The following is a 19,203-nucleotide window of genomic DNA, read 5'->3' as shown; positions in this document are numbered from 1 at the left end:
GCTAGGGGAAAAGGTGGCAATGAGGTGTGGCTGTAGCCCAGGAATAGTCAGGGAAGCAGATAATTTAGTTAAAGTGTCTCGGCCTAATAAGGGAGCTGGGCAGGTGGGGATAACTAAAAAGGAGTGCTTAAAAGAGTATTGTCTAAGTTGGCACCAGAGTTGGGGAGTTTTAAGAGGTTTAGAAGCCTGGCTGTCAATACCCACAACAGTTATGGAGGCAAGGGAAACAGGCCCTTGAAAATAAGGTAATGTGGAGTGGGTAGCCTCCGTATTGATTAAGAAGGGGACGGACTTACCCTCCACTGTGAGAGTTACCTAAAGCTTGGCATCTGTGATGGTCTACAGGGCTTCCGAGGCGATCAGGCAGTGTCAGTCTTCAGCCGCTAAGCCGAGAAGATCTGGGAAGGAGTCAGCCAGAGAGCCTTGGGCCAGAGTTCCAGGGTCTCTGGGAGTGGCTGCCAGGTGAGTTGAACAGTCCAATTTCCATCCAATTTCCAGTGGGGTCCCGCACAGATGGGACGCGGCTTAGGAGGAATCCTGGGCTGTGGGCATTCCTTGGCCTGGTGGCCAGATTTCTGGCACTTGTAGCAAGCTCCTGGGGGAGGCGGTTCTGGAGGAATGCCTGGCTACTGCGGTTTAGTCGTTTGGAAGTTCTTGTGTGCTGGAGATGTGGCTGGGGTTTGTCTCACAGTGGAGGCAAGGAATTGCAACTCAGAAATATGTTGCTACTCGGCTGCCTCTATTATTGTACACTTGAAGGCGAGGTTAATTAAGTCCTGTTGTGGGGTTTGAGGGCCGGAATTTAATTTTTGGAGTTTTATTTAATGTCAGGAGCAGATTGGGTAATAAAATATATATTGAGAATAAGACGGCCTTTTGACCTTTTAGGGTCTAGGGCTGTAAAGTGTCTCAGGGTTGCTGCCAAAGGAGTCATGTACTGGGCTGGATTTTTATATTTGATGAAAAAGAGCCTAAATGCTCACTGATTTGGGAGACGTCTGATAAAGAAAAAGGAGCATTAACCTTGACTATGCCTTTAGCTTCAGCCACCTTTTTAAGAGGAAATTGCTGGGCAGGTGGGGGAGGGCCACTCACGGAATGAAACTGTAAACCGGATCGGGTGTGAGGAGGGGAGGTGATAAAAAGATTATAGGGTGGAGGAGCGGAGGCTGAGGAAGAATTGGGACCTAGCTCGGCCTGGCGAGGAGCAGCCTGGGGAGGAGGGGAGAGGTCAGATGGGTCTGTAGAAAAGGAAGATTAGAAAGACTCAGCAACACTTGGGGTTGGGACTGAGGGGACAGGCGGGAGGGAAAGAAGGAAGATTTGGGACAAGTTGCACTGGGCACAGAGACTAGGGAGAGACCAATGTGTAAAACAATGCCTGGAAGTCAGGCACCTCAGACCATTTGCCCATTTTATGACAAGAATTATTTAGATCTTGTAGAATGGAAAAATTGAAAGTGCCATTTTCTGGCTATTTGGAACCACTGTCAAGTTTGTACTGGGGTCAAGCGGCATTGCAGAAGAAAATAAGGCATTTAGGTTTTAGGTCAGGTGTGAGTTGAAGAGGTTTTAAGTTCTTGAGAGCACAGGCTAAGGGAGATGGAGGAATGGAGGGTGGAAGGTTGCCTATAGTGAAGGAGGCAAGCCCAGAGAAAAGAGAGAGTAGAGACATGGAGGGAAGGGGTTCGAGGGTTCTTACCCTCCAGAAAAGCGGGAAAGGGGTCGGGGCGCGGAAATAAGGGGTTGAGGTGCAGAGATAAGAGGTCGGGGCACGGAAATAAGGGATTGGGGATTCTTGCCCCCTAGAAAAGTGGGACTTGCCACTAAGGGTGAAGGAGAAGGGGTTGAGGGGTTCTGGCCCCTCCCCCAGAAAAGTGGAGAAGGGGTAGAGACATGGAGAGAAGGAGTTGGGGTACTTGCCCCTCCCACAGAAAAGCGGAACTTGCCGCTAAGTGTGAATGACCAAGGCAGGCATCCCTGGGTGGTCTGACACCGCTGAAACGTGGGTGAATAATCAGAGAGGTGTCCCTGCAATGATTAAACACCAAGGGAAGGCTGCCTTCCCAGTCCGTGACCGGCACCAGAGTTTTGGGTCCATGGATAAAGCATGTCTCCTTTGTCTCTACCAGAAAATGAAAGGAATTGAAATTAAGAGAAGGGAGAGATTGAAGTGTGGCGCCAAGATTGAAAGGAGAAAGAGGTTGAGGGATAGTGAGGGAGGTTGGAGAAGAGAGTAAAAAGAGGCCGCTTACCAGATTTGAAATTAGTGAGATATTTCTTGGGCTGGTTGGTCTGAGGACCTGAGGTTGTAGGTGCATCTTTCTCACAGAGCAGAGAGCAGGAGGACAGGGGATTGATCTCCCAAGGGAGGTCCCCCGATCCGAGTCACGGCACCAAATTTCATGCGCGTCCCTGTGAAGAGACCACCAAACAGGCTTTGTGTGAGCAACAAGGCTGTTTATTTCACCTGGGTGCAGGTGGGCTGAGTCCAAAAAGAGAGTCAGCCAAGGGAGATAAGAGTGGGGCCATTTTATAAGATTTGCGTAGATAAAGGAAAATTACAGTCAAAGGGGGTTGTTCTCTGGCGGGCAGGAGTGGGGGGTCACAAGGTACTCAGTGGGGGAGCTTTTGAGCCAGGATGAGCCAGGAGAAGGAATTTCACAAGACAATGTCATCAGTTAAGGCACGAACAGGCCATTTTCACTTCTTTTGTGGTGGAATGTTATCAGTTAAGGCAGGAACCAGCCATCTGGATGTGTACGTGCAGATCACAGGGGATATGATGGCTTAGCTTGAGCTCAGAGGCCTGACAGTTGGGTTTGACCAACTCTATCCAACTTGATCAAATCTGAAGGAAAGTTCCACATTACGGGGAACAAGACCTCTGAATTGGCTAAATTCCACAGCTGGAAAAAAAAAAAAAAGCAGGGAGAAAGAAAAACAGTCCAGCAAAAGGGGATAAAAGAGAAAGGTTCTTGATTTCGACTACCCTGAGGGCTTTATTTACATAATAAGGCCAGTTTTTGTTAGCCAAGCCAAACTGAAAGAGTAATGGCTGTTGCCCCATGCAGCAGTTCCATAGCTTAGCTTCTGCCCCCACTTTTTTTTCATCAAGACAGTCTGGGTTTGGTTTCTAAAGCCCTTTCTGGTTTGATATTTGTGTTACTTTTGAAATATCAGCAATTTATCCTAGTTAAAATATGGTAATGAGATTAAAAAGGTTTTTTTTAAATGGAGCTCAATGGTTAAAAGTCAGCTTAATTAAAAGCTAATATCCAAGATGATGATGATGATGATGTGTGTGTGTGTGTGTGTGTGTATTTAAAAAGGTTGTTATGGTTTTTTTTTCTCTCCTAGGACCTTGTTTTTTTTTTTGAGAAAAAGTTTTTTTTCTCTTCTCAGTAGACTGAATTCTGTTTTCGCCATTTACTTCTGCTGTCTCTACTTTCTTTTGCCACCCTCTGCTGCATGAGGGAACTAATACAGTTTCTAATAGCATGGGATTCCTTAAAGAAAACAGACAGTGCCAGACTCCCTTTTGGAGAGAAACCTCTGTTTTTCCTTTTGGAACACAAAGAGCGTAAAGAGACAAGTTCATCTCAGATCTTAAACTGCTTGTTTTTTTATTGTGTTACCTGATTTCTTTCTTTCTTTTTTTCTTTTTTTTTTTTAACTAAAATAGTTATTATAACAGAGGTTTCTCTTGGGTGTTTAAAGTAAGGAAGAGTATAGTTTAGACACTTAAAGAAATACCTTTTTTTTAAAAAAAAACGTATACTGTAAAAGCATCATGTGTTCTAGTCCCATAATAATTCTCACTTTTTGGAGACCCAGGATTCAATGGGTGCTCTGCTCAGAGCTCAGAGATCCAGTTAAAAGATAGAGACTAAATGTATTTAATAGAACTACCTATCTAAATAAAATTTATTTCCTTATACAATCCTGATAGATTTCTATAAATTTATGTTTGATTTGGCGTTTGTTTTTAATCTCCTAGCACCACCAGACTCTCTCTCTCTACCTTGAGATATAAATTTCAATATCTGATTTTTCACCTGAGAGCTATTCCTTTGATATGCAAATTTGGGGCTATCTAGCTGACAACTACCTAGGGTAATAAAATGGGTCATCAAGAAATTGGAAGTCTAAAATAGGAGGAAAAAGAAGAGGTCTTATGAATCTATAAGGTCTATCTGCATGTCTAATATATCTATGTATTTATGTGTCATGTATATAATGTTTCACTACTAAAAATAAACCAACAAGCTCTAATTAATTGGCTTAAAGGAAAAAAAAGCGCTTAAATCAAATTTTTTTTTTCTTTGAGACAGAGTCTTGCTCTGTTGCCCAGGCTGGAGTGCAGTGGCATAATCTCAGCTCACTGCAACCTCTACCTCCTGGGTTCAAGTGATTCTCGTGCCTCAGCCTCCCAAGTAGCTGGCATTACAGGCGTGTGCCACCATGGCTAATTTTTGTATTCTTGGTAGAGACGGGGTTTCACCATGTTGGCCAGGCTGGTCTCGAACTCCTGACCTCAAGTGATCTGCCTACCTTGGCCTCCCAAAGTGCTGGGATTACAGATGTGAGCCACTGCACCCAGCCAAAATCAAATTATCAGAAAAAAATACTTTAAGCCAAATGCTTTTTCAAGTTCATATGACTCAGGTAAATTTTTAATAAATAAGCTGGTTTTGAAAGTATTCATGAAATAGAATTAGAAATGGCTTCAGAATTGTCAACATACATTATTGTTTAGATTTATTGGTAAAGTGGTTTTATATTTTATCGCTGCTACATGTTAAAATTTGGCATGAGGGTTGTAAAGCTATGAATGCAGCCCAAAGGAAAATTATCTTTATGTAAACTTTGATAAATAAAGCATTTAATATTGTTCAATTAATGAAAACAGCGAAATCCTGAGTTATTGGCAAAAAAAAACCACACCAAAAAAACTATTTATCTAACCTTAAGGTTCTCACTTAGGAAAACCTGAAATTCACAGGTTATAAAATGGTTAACAGGGAAATAACTTTAAATGATAACTATCACAGTTTTTATAAGTAATCTGGGTAAACTATGTTAAAAATTAATTAGGTAAATATAATGAGATAAATGCTTATAAATAAACTTATAAAATTTAAAATCTAAAGTTAAATAACAGATATTCATTGAATGTCTGGGTCATTTCCAATTTTTTTAAGTGATAACAAAACATTTTTTCTAAAAAAAAGAAAGTGTTCTTATTTAAAAGAAAATAATTTTGTCTAATTCAAAGTTTATTTAAAAGTTATTTATAAAACAAAGTAATGGTAACCAGTAAATAAAAGCAATGTAAAAAAAGTTATAAATGTAAAGAGGTATTTTTGGCAAGAAAGGTTAAAAACAAAATAATTTTATATGAGAAAAAATATTGTATGGTAAATTTTTCTCCTAGAATAAAATGACTGGTTGTTTAAGAAAGAGATATGTTCAGGACAATCCACAAAGTCCAAGCATGTCATGAATATCATGAATGGCCTGTGTAAGCTGTAATAAGGTTTGTAAAAAGAGAATTTATGGAAAAAAAGGGTCTTTATGATCAAGTTGCCTAAAATTAAAGGGAAATTATTTATGATGGTCTTTCTAGAGATTGGGCTTTAATATTTAAAGAGCACTTATACACTAAAGAATTGGGTAGAACAGTGGAATTTTCTTTTTTCTTTTTTTGAGATGGAGTTTTGCTCTTGTTGCCCAGGCTGGAGTGCAGTGGCTTACTGCAACGTCCGCCTCCCAGGTTCAAATGATTCTCCTGCCTCAGTCTCCCAAGTAGTTGGGATTAGAGGCATATGCCACCATGCCTGGTTAATTTTGCATTTTTAGTAGAGACAGGGTTTCACCATATTGGCCAGGCTAGTCTCGAAATCCTGACCTCAGGTGATCCACCCACCTCAGCCTCCCAAAGTGCTAGGATTACAGGTGTGAGCCACCACGCCCAGCCTGGAATTTTCTTAAGGTATTGGTTTATTCTTAATAAAATTACCAGAGATTTTAATTATTTTGAACCCAAAGTTCAACTTTTTTGTGTCTTGCTATTTTCAGCTTTCTCTCCCTTTTTAAAAGGCCTGAAATAATAACTCTATCCTTCAACTCATTTTCAGTTCCTGTAAGATTTTTTTTCCCTTAGGTTCTAACTGTTAGTTGAAGTCTGATGCTAAAAATGTTTTATAAATGTCTAAAGGAAATATTTTATTCCAACGTAACATTCTGTGCTCTTGGCTTTAAATTGTTCTATGAATCCAAAAATTTTCACTTATTACCCAAGAAACACTCTTCCTATGTCTGATTAATTGACGTACCCTTTTCATTAGTTTGACTTGCAGGTTATCTAAATGGACACCCATAGGAACAGCAATTGCACTGCAGAAGGTCTTTTCTTTTGCCTTTTGGTGACTGGTCTAACAAACAAATTTTACATTTTATCAAAATAATTCCTTTGTCATTGTTACTAACTTTTGATTTGCTTAGAAAAAAACTGAGATTTTAAAAATTGTTTTAAATTAAGATTATCACATCCATGTAACTTTCTGTATTTTGCTGTTAAAGTCTTTGTGCCATTAAGTTACAAGGCTTTGACTCCTGGGTCTAAAAAAGACACCAAGTCCTGCTAAATCTTAAACACTGACACCAGTTAAAGCCTCATCTTCAGACCTGGTAGAAGATGCCAATCAAAATAAGCTGTGTTTGTGAGGCACCAGCCCAGAAATTAAAACTATTCAACTCCTCAAGGCCCAGGGACTACCATGGAAGAGGATGGTGTAAGAGATTGTAAAGGCCAATTTTGATAGATAAAATTAGTTCAGTTTCTCTATAAATTAACCATTAATATTGAAGGTACACTGATGCAAGACCAGCATATGGGCCCCTGTGGCAGATTAACAAGTTTTCTTGGAATGTTAACCCACTCCTTAATAAAAGGTTATAAAAGGGTTTATGGAAATTATATTTTACAGTCAAAATGATTACAATTTTTTTTTTTTTTTTTGAGATGGAGTCTTGCTCTGTCGCCTAGGCTGGAGTGTAGTGGCACAATCCCGGCTCACTGCACCCTCTGCCTCCCAGGTTGAAGCAATTCTCCTGCCTCAGCCTCCAGAGTAGCTGGGATTACAGGCACCTGCCACTACACCCAGCTAATTTTTGGTATTTCAGTAGAGACGGAGTTTTGCCATGTTCGCCAGGCTGATCTCGAACTCCTCTTCCATGTGAATTGTATATTCAGTGAAAGGCTGATCAGAGACCCAAAATAATGCAACCTTTTGTATCTTATCTACCTATGACCTGAAAGTCTCCTCCCCTGCTTCGAGTTGTCCAGCCTTTCTGGACCGAACCAATGTACATCTTACACATACTGATGTCTCATATCTGCCTAAAATGTATAGAACTAAGCTGCACCCAAACCACCTTGGGCACATGTTGTCAGGCCCTCTTGAGGCTGTGTCATAGGTGTATCCTTAACCTTGGCAAAATAAACTTTCTAAATTGACTGAGGCTTGTCTCAGATATTTTGGGTTCACAGAGTAATGCAGATAGGGAGCCACTCCCATCTGGTGTGGCTCCCTATGTGCATTTGGGTTCACAGAGTAATGCAAATAAGGAGCCACACCTTATCTTTGGACTGTGTACATGTGAAAATTAAATGAGCCTTCCTTTTGTAATGTTTCATATTTTGTGATCAGAACATGATAATTGTGTGTTCAGATTAGTGGCTAACTTGAAACTTCTGGCTATTGGAGGCTCGGGAGGTACGCAAAGCTCTCCTGATAAGTCAGAGGAGCAGGAAAGCCAGAAAAATCCAGCCGTTGTGGTTTAAGAACCAGTCAGCACGTCTTTGCCAAAACTATATCCCCTCAACAGATCTGGTGCATTGCTTAAATGAACATCATTAGAAATGCATTTGTTTCGTTTTAAGATATTGCCATCAGTAAACAAACCATGTAAATCTCTGGAAAGGTTAATGTATGCATCAGTTACATAATACACATATTTATCAGATCACTTTCTAGAATTTTATTCCACAAACATTGATTAAACAACTGCTAACTAATACGTACCGTACTTTGTGCTCTGGAGGATACAGGCATGAGTAAACTGTGGCCTCTGCCTTCCAGGAATTTACAATCTTCAGTCCCCTACAGAATTTACAGAGGAGGGAGATCAAGCTACTAACTCTGACCAAGATAAAACAAAGAAGTGCCATGATACAGGAGCAAAGTGCTGTCTAAGGTGGAGGTAGAAATTGTTGATTTTGAGTTGTGCACTTGGGGGATGCTTAGACCAGTGGTTCTCAAAGTGTGTTCCCCAATCAGCAGCATCAGCACCACCTGGTAACTCACTGGAGATGCACACTTGTCAGGCATGCCCCAGACTGTGTTTTAACAAGCCCTTTAGGTGATATAGGCCGAATTTGAAAACCACTGCCTCAAAGAGAAACTGATGTGAGATAGACACCACAAGATAAATACTTGACTGACTCCTACCTGCATCTTTCCCCACTCACAAGGCCTTGTTTCTTCTCTCTCCTTCCCAATTCTTTCTTCTTTTCCCCACCACCAGACGTTGAACCACAGCTCACAGATCTGCTCACTCTTGGCCTCTTTTTAGCCTATGTGCTGAGCCAGGAAAAGAAATGCCCCTCAGGGAATGATGCAGATTTTGTCTTTCTTGTTTTCAAGGGGAATACTTCCAGCTTTTTCCCATTCAATACGGTATTGGCTATGGGTTTGTCATACATGGCTCTTATTATTTTGAGGTATGTTCCTTCAATACCTAGTTTATTGAGAGTTTTTAACATGAAGGAATGTTGAATTTTATCAAAGGCTTTTTCTGCACCTATTGAGACAATCATGTGGTTTTTGTCTTTAGACCTGTTTATGTGATGAATTACATCTATTGATTTGAGTATGTTGAACCAACCTTGCATCCCATGGATGAGGCCAACTTGATTGTGGTTGATTAGCTTTTTGATGTACTGCTGGATTCAGTTTGCCAGTATTTTGTTGAGGCCTTTTTTTTATTGAGACAAAGTCTTGCTCTGTCACCTGGGCTGGAGCGCAGTGGTACAATCATGGCTCACTGCAGGCTCCATCTCCTGGGTTCAAGTGATTCTCATGCCTCAGCCACCCAAGTAGCTGAGATTACAAGCCACCACACCCGGCTAATTTCTGTATTTTTAGTAGAGAGGGGGTTTTGCCATGCTGGTCCCAAACTGCTGCTCTCAAGTGATCTGCCCACCTCGGCCTCCCAAAGTGCTGGGATCACAGGCATGAGCCACCACACCCAGCCTGCTGAGGATTTTTGCATCAATGTTCATCAAGGATATTGGCCTGAAGTTTTCTTTTTTTGTTGTGTCTCTGCCAGGTTTTGGTATCAGGATGATGCTGGCCTCATAGAATGAGTTAGGGAGGAGTCCCTCCTTTTCAATTTTTTGGAATAGTTTCAGTAGAAAGAGTCCCAGCTCTTTTCTTCTTTGCATCTCTGATAGAAATCAGCTGTAAATCTCTCTGGTCCTGGGCTTTTTTTTGGCTGGTAGGTTATGTCTTTTGTGTGTGTGTGTGTGTGTGTGTGTGTGTGTTTTGATGAGGTGATGCTTTTTGGTGACTCCACAACAAACTGGATGTTAGGAAAGAACATTTAAATAGAAATAGAAAAATTACTACATCATGCTCTCATTTTCCTTATTTCCTTATTTTAAATTTTATTCTCTTCTTTATATCTACTAAGCAGTCAATAATGAACATCTCTATCTATATATAAATACTGCTCTACATGTGTCTATATATGTACATTATACATACATTCACATATTTCATATTGGTTTCCAGTATAAACAATATCATCTCTAGAGTACTCAACCTCGGTTGGATAGGGTTTGCTGATTCAAAGGTGGAAATTCTCTCAAGATCAGAGACTAATTGCTTCAGTCACTTCCACTGGATTTAACATCTTTGAAAGTACTATATTCCCTAATAAGTCCCTAGAGAGCTCATCCAGCCACAGCCAAGGTTAGCCCACTCAATGGGAGGATTATGTGTGTTTTCAGTTTATGTCAAGTGCTGAAATTATACTTTATATGGCTAATGATGCTTTAGAAATGAATATTAACCTCTCCACCCTATACCAAAGGAGAAGCTATCATTTTTAGTTTTATTATTTACCATTTCTGAATCATATTCTGCCTTGTTGTCACATCTCTCTTCAGAAGCAATAATCTCTCCTCTAGAGACCTAATAGGACCAGTTCAAGGAGCTAATCATCTTGATATAAAGGCCTCAAGGGACATGGCCTAGATTATTGTGTTTTTTTTTTTATGTTTTTAAAACAGAACAATTCATGCCAATATGGTGACTATCATCATATACCTGGGAACATTTTCAGGGGTTCATTAGGCTGGGTAAATCTCAGGCCTTCAAATCTGCATTTCCAAAGAGAGAGCGAGAACATTAGCTCTAGGAGATGCCCTGCAAAAAAAGAAAAAAAGGAATCGTGATCAAATAAGTTTGGGACGCAGTGTAGTATAGTTCTCTTTTGGAGATCACAAGGCATATGAGAAATACTATAGTAACTAAGATGTTTCCAAACCTGTTTGAACTCAGGAGCATTTTTAATGGAGTACTTACCTATGGAATTGACTTGAGGAAATTCTGCTTTGAATGGTGGCATAGAACTAGTGAACTAGCACATGCTGGCAGAGCCACACCAGCCTTCCATGAGCCTGAATTCAGACTTGTTCTTATGCCCATATTTGTTTATGGACCATCGCATGATTTCTACATAGTTGCACTCAATTTACACACTTCTTCCATTTCATGATAATGTCCTTTGCCTTCTTCTTGGCTTATGCTGTGCTTGCTCTGAACCATAGCCCAACACTCAATAAGAATGTAAATGATTCTTGCCCAGGCTCAGAGCCTCATGGAATCAGCATCATGGCACCTAAGACTGTTGGTGCTGTGTAGTACTCAAGAGACAATCAGCATGCTTGCCACCATGAGTGGGCAATGGGAACATGGAAGGTGCAGAAGGCCTACCCTTATGCATGACTGCTACAGTGGGACATTTGACAATGTGGCCTGACCTTACTGTATCTGTCCTAGGGTGTAGCTAGAGAAGCCAACCTGAACCTTTGCTCATTCATTCATTCACTTGAAAAGTATTTATTGAAAGTCTTTGTTGTGTATCAGGCATGGTGATGAATACTGGGGACAGAGTGATGGACTAAAAGTCACCTTCCCTGATCTTTGGGGCCTACAGTCTAATGGAATACACGTGTTGCAGCCACACTATTCATTTCTCTATCATTTATCCAACAAAACTTGTGGTAAATGCTGAGAAGATAGTATAAGGGGGACGTCTGAGTGGGATTTGGAGGTTAGAATAAAGCTGCTCTCAGTGGCATTTAACCTCTCCCTGTAGGGTAAGCAGGAATTAGCTAAGTGAAGTCTGGAGTCAGAGGTGCCTTGGGGCAGTTGTATGTGTGTAGGTGCTGAGATGGGAGTTTGGTGTGTTCTTAGCACAAACCGAAGACAACTGGTGGGGGTGCTTAGAGTGGAGGCTGGAGGGGTGCACAAATGGAAGGTCACAAAGGGATTGTGGGTCTTGTCCAGGAGTTGAGATTGTCGACCTAATTCAGAAGAAGCCATACTTTTGATAAAAATCACTCTAGCTTCTGGAACTGAACTGGAGGGAACACAGTGGATACCGGGAAGCTAGTGAGCAATGCAGGTATCTTGGACAAGGGGTGTTGATGATGGACACAAAGATGGGGGATGGATGGGAGAAGAATTTAGGAGGTCAAATGGAGAGTCCTTGATGAGTGGTTGGATCTCACGGTGAGAGGGAAGAGTCAACAACGAGGCTCCTCTGGTTTCTGGTTTGAACAACTGCATTTGGGCTTCTCTCACAAACCCAGACATGGCTCTTAATTATCTCTGAACTTCTGGGGTCATCATTACTGAGATAACCAGGGAGCTATCCCTAAAATAGTTTAGGGGTAATCTCAAAGGAGGGAAAGACTGAGTACATAAAACAGGGGAGCCTTTTCTCTCTACTCCTAGAAATATGTTTCTCACACACAAAAAAAGAAATTTTAAAAAGGCTCAAATAATAAACAGCTCCCCAATGGCAATGTTCTATGATCATAAGTAGATTTTTTGTTTGCTTTGGTTTTTCTTATTAATATCTGATGAATTTTAAATTCTAGTCTCTACCCTTTGCACACGGGAGGGACATTTATAAAGACCATTTTCCATTCTGACTCATTGGCACAGGAAGCCCTGGGTTGTCTCCTTCAGGTTCAAAACACTGCTACGTCTTGCCCCGATTGCTGAGTAAGGCCTGGGGCTTTATCTATTCCCCCTTTCCCTGAAAGCATTTAAGGGCAGCAATGAAGAGAACACAGTAATGTGACCTTCCCTTGTACTCACTGGAAATAATGGATACTATTATGACTTTAAGTTCAAGGATAATCAGAGTAGAAACCTTGCCATATTGCTATAATAGCTTTATTAATAGCCGACAGGAAAATTGCCTTTTTCTTCCAATAGTCGTGAATGACTCCCCCATTCACAAGGGCATTTTCAACTTTCATGGAGTTCTTAGTAACTTCTAAGGAAGAAAAGCCACGGTTGTTGTTATGGGTTGAACTGCATCCCCACAAAATTACATGTTGAAGTCTTAACCCCCAGGACCTCAGAAGCTGACCTCATTTGGAAATGAGGTTGTTGCAGATGTGATTAGTCAAGATGAGGTCATAGTAGGAGTAGGGTGGGTCCTTAATCCAGTATGACTTCTGTTCTTAAGAAGAGGAGAGAGACATAGAGGGAAGATGGCCATGTGACAACAGAGGCAGAGACTGGAGTCCTGCATCTTCAAGGTAAGGAATACTGTGGATTGCTGGCAAACACCAGACGCCAAAAGAGGCAAGAAGGATCTTTCTCTATAGGTTTCAGAGGGAGTGTGGCCCTGCAGACACCTTGATTTCAGACTTTTAACTTCCAGAACTATGAGACAATAAACTTCTGTTTTTTAAGCCATGCAGTTTGTGGCAGCTTGAGGAAACTAGAGTAGTTTTCATATTTGAAAGTAACTTGGAGATCATTCAGTCCACTCTATAGATGAAGAATCATGCTCAGCGAGGTGGAGTGATTTGTCCAGAATCAACCAGATCCTCTCCTTTGACCAGACCAGGCATTCCAATTCCTGTAGTTTGGGGTTCTTTACAGAAGCCAACAATCAGAGGTCAGTGCCAAACTATGATCTGGCAAATCTTGATCAATTCCAAGAGAAAAGCAGAGGGTCCAGGAAAGCTGATAGAGAAGACTTCAAGAGTGTAAGTGCCAGGAGCTTCAGACATGGTGCAGCAATGCCAGAAAAACCACCCAAAAAATGGGTCAGGAAGAGAATATTGCTGTCAGAATATTCACAGAGTTGTGCAATCATCACTCCAATCAATTTTAGAACACTTGCATAACTTCAACAAGAAACCCCAGACCCCTGAATAGCCATGCCCATCTTCTCCCAATCCCTCAACCCTCTACTGCCTCAGGCAACTACTTACCTACTCTCTGTCTCTGTGCATTTGCCTATTCTGAACATTTCATATCAGTGGAATCATACAATATAGGGTCTTTTGTGTCTGGCTTCTTTCACTTAGCATGATGTTTTCTTTTTTTTTAATTTGCATACTGTCTATGTCTGCTTTGTTTCTTTTCTTTTATTTTATTATTATTATACTTTAAGTTTTAGGGTACATGTGCACAATGTGCCAGTTAGTTACATATGTATACATGTGCAATGCTGGTGTGCTGTACCCATTAACTCGTCATTTAGCATTAGGTATATCTCCTAAAGCTATCCCTCCCCCCTCCCCCCACCCCACAACAGTCCCCAGAGTGTGATGTTCCTCTTCCTGTGTCCATGTGTTCTCATTGTTCAATTCCCACCTATGAGTGAGAATATGCGGTGTTTGGTTTTTTGTTCATGCAATAGTTTACTGACAATGATGATTTCCAATTTCATCCATGTCCCTACAAAGGACATGAACTCATCATTTTTTATGGCTGCATAGTCTTCCATGGTGTATATGTGCCACATTTTCTTAATCCAGTCTATCATTGTTGGACATTTGGGTTGGTTCCAAGTCTTTGCTATTGTGAATAGTGCCGCAATAAACATACGTGTGCATGTGTCTTTATAGCAGCATGATTTATAGTCCTTTGGGTATATACCCAGTAATGGGATGGCTGGGTCAAATGGTATTTCTAGTTCTAGATCCCTGAGGAATCGCCACACTGACTTCCACAATGGTTGAACTAGTTTACAGTCCCACCAACAGTGTAAAAGTGTTCCTATTTCTCCACATCCTCTCCAGCACCTGTTGTTTCCTGACTTTTTAATGATTGCCATTGTAACTGGTGTGAGATGGTATCTCATTGTGGTTTTGATTTGCATTTCTCTGATAGCCAGTGATGGTGAGCATTTTTTCATGTGTTTTTTGGCTGCATAAATGTCTTCTTTTGAGAAGTTTCTGTTCATGTCCTTCACCCACTTTTTGATGGGGTTGTTTGTTTTTTTCTTGTACATTTGTTTGAGTTCATTGTAGATTCTGGATATTAGCCCTTTGTCAGATGAGTAGGTTGTGAAAATTTTCTCCCATGTTGTAGGTTGCCTGTTCACTCTGATGGTAGTTTCTTTTGCTGTGCAGAAGCTCTTTAGTTTAATTAGATCCCATTTGTCAATTTTGGCTTTTGTTGCCATTGCTTTTGATGTTTTAGACATGAAGTCCTTGCCCATGCCTATGTCCTGAATGGTAATGCCTAGGTTTTCTTCTAGGGTTTTTATGGTTTTAGGTCTAACGTTTAAGTCTTTAATCCATCTCGAATTAATTTTTGCATAAGGTGTAAGGAAGGGATCCAGTTTCAGCTTTCTACATATGGCTAGCTAGTTTTCCCAGCACCACTTATTAAATAGGGACTCTTTTCCCCATTTCATGTTTTTGTCAGGTTTGTCAAAGATCAGATAGTTGTAGATATGCGGCGTTATTTCTGAGGGCTGTGTTCTGTTCCATTGATCTATATCTCTGTTTTGGTACCAGTACCATGCTGTTTTGGTTACTGTAGCCTTGTAGTATTGTTTGAAGTCAGGCAGCGTGATGCCTCCAGCTTTGTTCTTTTGGCTTAGGATTGACTTGGCGATGTGGGCTCTTCTTTGGTGCCATATGAACTTTAAAGTAGTTTTTTCCAATTCTGTGAAGAAAGTCATTGGTAGCTTGATGGGGATGGCACTGAATCTATAAATTACCTTGGGCAGTATGGCCATTTTCACGATGTTGATTCTTCCTACCCATGAGCATGGAATGTTCTTCCATTTGTTTGTATCCTCTTTTATTTCGTTGAGCAGTGGTTTGTAGTTCTCCTTGAAGAGGTCCTTCACGTCCCTTGTAAGTTGGATTCCTAGGTATTTTATTCTCTTTGAAGCAATTGTGAATGGGAGTTCACTCATGATTTGGCTCTCTGTTTGTCTGTTATTGGTGTATAGGAATGCTTGTGATTTTTGTACATTGATTTTGTATCCTGAGACTTTGCTGAAGTTGCTTATCAGCTTAAGGAGATTTTGGGCTGAGACAATGGGGTTTTCTAGATATACAATCATGTCATCTGCAAACAGGGACAATTTGACTTCCTCTTTTCCTAATTGAATACCCTTTATTTCCTTCTCCTGCCTAATTGCCCTGGCCAGAACTTCCAACACTATGTTGAATAGGAGTGGTGAGAGAGGGCATCCCTGTCTTGTGCCAGTTTTCAAAGGGAATGCTTCCAGTTTTTGTCCATTCAGTATGATATTGGCTGTGGGTTTGTCATAGTAGCTCTATTATTTTGAGATACGTCCCATCAATACCTAATTTATTGAGAGTTTTTAGCATGAAGGGCTGTCGAATTTTGTCAAAGGCCTTTTCTGCATCTATTGAGATAATCATGTGGTTTTTGTCTTTGGTTCTGTTTATATGCTGGATTACATTTATTGATTTGTGTATATTGAACCAGCCTTGCATCCCAGGGATGAAGCCCACTTGATCATGGTGGATAAGCTTTTTGATCATGGTGGATAAGCTGGATTCGGTTTGCCAGTATTTTATTGAGGACTTTTGCATCAATGTTCATCAAGGATATTGGTCTAAAATTCTCTTTTTTGGTTGTGTCTCTGCCCGGCTTTGGTATCAGAATGATGCTGGCCTCATAAAATGAGTTAGGGAGGATTCCCTCTTTTTCTATTGATTGGAATAATTTCAGAAGGAATGGTACCAGTTCCTCCTTGTACCTCTGGTAGAATTCGGCTGTGAATCCATCTGGTCCTGGACTCTTTTTGGTTAGCAAGCTATTGATTATTGTCACAATTTCAGAGCCTGTTATTGGTCTATTAGCATGATGTTTTCAAAGTTCATCCATGTTGCATCATAGTATTAGTGCTTCATTACATTTTATGGCTGAATAATATTCCATTGTATGGATAGATCACATTTTATTTATCCATTGATTAGTTGATGGATCCTGGCCATTTCTGAACCCACCTTTACACTTAGCACATATTAGTTGTTCAAAAAGCCTTTGTCCACTAAGTATACATTTTGGATCAAAGAGGAAGATAGTTGAGGTAACCCAGGCCTGATGATTTTATATTCTTACCTAAATTGGTGATAGGAGAGGCTAGAACCTTGAGAAAGGTAAAAGAGATTTGCAACATTTGAGACCTATTCTTTCTCAACAGAAGGTGCCTGAGGATCTAATTTTAACTGAATCACAGGTCCAGTTGTTCACCCCTCACAGAGTCCAATTAAGAAGGGTGAGATGTGGTATAAAGAAAGTGACTTTTTAAACACAATTTTATTTTTAGTTTTTGTGGATACATAGTAGGTGTATATATTTAGGGGGTACACAAGATGTTTTGATACATGCAATGGGTAATCACATCATGGAGAATGGGATATCCATCCCCTCAAGCATTTATCCTTTGAGTTACAAACAGTCCAATTACACTATTTTAGTTATTTTTAAAAAGTACAGTTAAATTATTGACTATAGTCACTCTGTTGTGCTATCAAATAGTAGATCTAATTCATTCTTTCTATTTTTTTGTACCCATTAACCATCCCCACCTCCCCTAGCTTCCACTTCCCCTCCCAGCCTCTGGTAACCATCCTTCTACTCTCTATGTCCATGAGTTGAATTGTTTTAATTTTTAGATCCCACAAATAAGTGAGAACATTTGATATTTGTCTTTCTGTGTCTGGCTTATTTCACTTAACATAATGACCTCCAGTTCCATCCATGTTGTTGCAAATGACAGGATCTCATTTTTTTTATGACTGACTAGTACTCCATTTTGTATGTGTACCACATTTTCTTTATCCATTCATCTGTTGATAGACACTTAGGTTGCTGCAAATCTCAGCTATTGTAAACAGTTCTGCAGCAAACATGGGAGTGCAGATATCTCTTCAATATAATTACTTCCTTTCTTTTGGGTATATACCCAGCAGTGGGATTGCTGGGTCATATGGTAATTCGATTTTTAGTTTTTTGAGGAAACTCCAAACTGTTCTCCATCATGGTTTACTAATTTATATTCCCACCAACAGTTTATGGAGATTCTCAATAAAATGACTTTTATTCCAAAAATTAGCTTAGGGGGAAGAAGTATAGGCTCCTGACTTTAAGGGTATCACTTTGCTTTTGGGGCAGAAAGCAGGGGCTTTTAAAGGGGGAGTTGGCATTAATGGCATGCAGGGAAGGGAGTGAGAAGGTGAGGTCTATGCAACTTGCTTTTGTGTCTTATGTACCAGGTGGTTGAGCTGGTGCCATTGCAGGCAGAACTAGGTTGTAAAGTGACCATTGCCTCAAGATATCCTCCAGGTGGGAGAGAGTTTTGTTGTGGGCATGCTTTAGGTTGTAAATTGACTGCTGTCTCTTGAGGCAGTCCCCGAGTGGGAGAGATTTCTGGCTCTGGAGCTTTTAGGAAAGCATATACATAAGCTTGCCCTGTAGGGAGTGTCTGGTGAAGGGAAGATAAAGGTTACAATTGCATTTTTAAAGATCTAACTAGGGAGTGGGGAAAAGGGGAAAAGGAGGAAAGAGAAAAGAAGAAAAAAAAATTAAAAGTAACTCATTCTCTTTCTCTTAGAAAAAGAGGGGTACTCAGTTATATAATGATAGCTAAAGTGTTAGTGACTTAATTATCGGCTCCATTAGCACATAGAAATGAAGACTGTATGGATAGTTTCAAGAACTGTGGCAGTCCCAGGAGGAGCATGGAGGCTTTAGTGGGGGGGCTCTGGAAAGTCCTTCACATACACAGAGGCTGACTGCTATGACACAGCTGCCACTTTCCAAAGCCCACTCTTCCTTCCCCTCTTTCACTCCATGGAAACGTGCTACACTGAGGCCTGGTCTTGAGAAAAATGCAGAGGAGAAGAAGACCTGTCACCAATGATCCAAGGACTCTGCACAAGTACATTTTGACACAGTGCCAACTGGTGTACATAATAGGTGCTCATTCAATTTTTATTGCTTGAACAGTGCAGAATATCTGAGTATGAATGACCTGCATCAAAAGAATGGAGATTTCCTCTGAGTGAGAGCCTCCACTTGGCAGGAAAAGGTCCAGGGAGTGTGAAGGAGAATCTATCAGGGTCTGACTCCCAGGTAGCTGATAAAACTCAAACCTCACAAATTCCTCCTCCATAGAAAGGCTCTACCTTTCCTCTAACTAAGGTGCCCTTTGCTGAGGGCAGTGGGAAGCATGTGGTTCAACTGGTAGTCCTACAATTGAGGTAGATTTTAATCCAAGGATTATAGGTGTGAGATACCACACCCATCTGATCTTGCTTTTAGATATTTGTCCCTATACCTCAACAAGCACAAGCATAAACATCTTCGTATAAACTCTTCATGGTCACAAAACAGCATGCAATGTGACAAAATTAAATTGTCCTTGGCAAACTTGCACTGCTTTCCACTTTGTGCGTATTAAGTAACACTATGACACATTATTTTGGTCAGTTTCTTAGAAGCACATATTAAAAGGTAACTCATGCTGTAAGATTTAACTAAAAAGGAAAGATGGTATATTGGAGGTTTCTCTTCTTTTCATTCTGAAGCAACTTCCTTTTCT

The sequence above is a fragment of the Pan paniscus genome, chromosome X, assembly GCF_029289425.2.
Source record: "Pan paniscus chromosome X, NHGRI_mPanPan1-v2.0_pri, whole genome shotgun sequence".
NCBI classification, from domain to species: domain Eukaryota; kingdom Metazoa; phylum Chordata; class Mammalia; order Primates; family Hominidae; genus Pan; species Pan paniscus.
The sequence above is the reverse complement of the archived record's forward strand: the minus strand, read 5'-3'. Positions refer to the sequence as shown.